The sequence below is a fragment of the Apis dorsata genome, unplaced genomic scaffold (assembly GCF_000469605.1).
Source record: "Apis dorsata unplaced genomic scaffold, Apis dorsata 1.3 scaffold_293, whole genome shotgun sequence".
NCBI classification, from domain to species: domain Eukaryota; kingdom Metazoa; phylum Arthropoda; class Insecta; order Hymenoptera; family Apidae; genus Apis; species Apis dorsata.
Window position 1 is genome coordinate 1,035,951 of NW_006263568.1, and position 1,699 is coordinate 1,037,649.

Below are 1,699 nucleotides of genomic sequence, written 5' to 3' on the forward strand. Positions count from 1 at the left end.
ATGCTTTAAAATATACGTATATTATTACTTCTTAAAATGACAATTAATTTAGTAGATAATACTTATAAAAATTTAATTAAACTATGGAAAAATAATAACGAATAAACTTCAAAGATATTCATCTTTGTGGCAATATGCGTGTGCATTATGATATTGTATAATAATATTTGAATATGGGACATTGATACAACGTAGAAATCAATGGTGCGATTTTAAACTACGTTGTCGTGCTTATAATTTTTGCTTATATAATTTTTCTTTTAGGGTCTTCCTCTTTAAATGTGTCCAATGTTGAAAATAATATAGAATAATAATATTTGTATTCAATGCGTCAACTTTTACGTAAATTAATTGTATATGCGATATATCCATGATAAAAAAAAACATTTAGCTTATTTCAATAAGAGTGTATTAAATATGTGTGAAATCGGATATTGTTTTTAATTAGCTAGCATTCAAATGTAATTATACAAAGTTTATGGAACTAAAAAAATGAAAAAATCTTATTCAAATTATATTATTATTAAATTTGAAATAAATGTATAACATATATATAATGAATAATTAATTAATTAATGAATAAATGTTAGTTGAATTGTACATGTACTATTAAAATAAAATTGATTCTTCAACATTTAAATTTTATATACATACGAGAGATTCTTGAATATATATGAATTAAAAATAAACTGAATTGTTAATTTTTTACTATTGGAAAATCTGCGACAATAAATTGTTTTTTATATGATATATAACATAATAGTGAATTATAATAAATTTTAATAGCAATTTATATAAATACGTAAATTATATGTTAAATATCTATATTCTGTAATGTACGTTTTTTTTAAACTTCTTAATGCTGAGTTATTTCATTATAAAAAAATAATTTCAATGAATGAAATGGAATGTTCCATAAACTATGACTTTTTATGTTGATCTCTGCGTTTGTAATTAATTGTTTAAATATCACATTACGTTACAAAAATAATAAATAAATGAATTGATACAAGTTAGTAATAAGCTTGTTTATGAAAATTTCGAAAATTCTACTGTACAATTGATTTATGTTCGATGTTATAAACAGTTCGATTGATTACTGTTTTTAAATATAATCAATTTGTAGAAATATATGTACTTTTGATAATTATTTTTTATTTTGTTTTTTTTTTCAAATATTAATAATAGGTTTCGTAAATTTATCATTGAATTTGAATTTAAGATCTGATTTATTAACATTAAGATCTTGATTTATAATGTTATTATTAATTTAGAAAATTTTTGAATTAATACTTTGTTTTATGCAACATGCAATATCGTTTATTATTTTTAGTATTGTACAAATATTACTATTACAATTTTCTTATTGTTTTAAAAAATTCATTTTATATTTCTATGTATGTTCAAATGTATTTTTAATATTAATATTTGGATGTAACAATCGTAAATTTTTGTTTTACTACTTGATTAATTGAACTTCCATATGATATATATTTAATTAATCATTTTTTTTTCAAATTTAAAATATTATTATTATATATTAATATTTTAAATTATATAGTAATATTAATATTATTCATTACTAATTTATTTAGTAAATTTTAAAATAAAGTAATTTTTTATTTTTATTCACTTAATTTAATCTTGTACTATAGCTAAATATTTATTTCTTCTGTTTAAAAATACATAAATGTTAAAA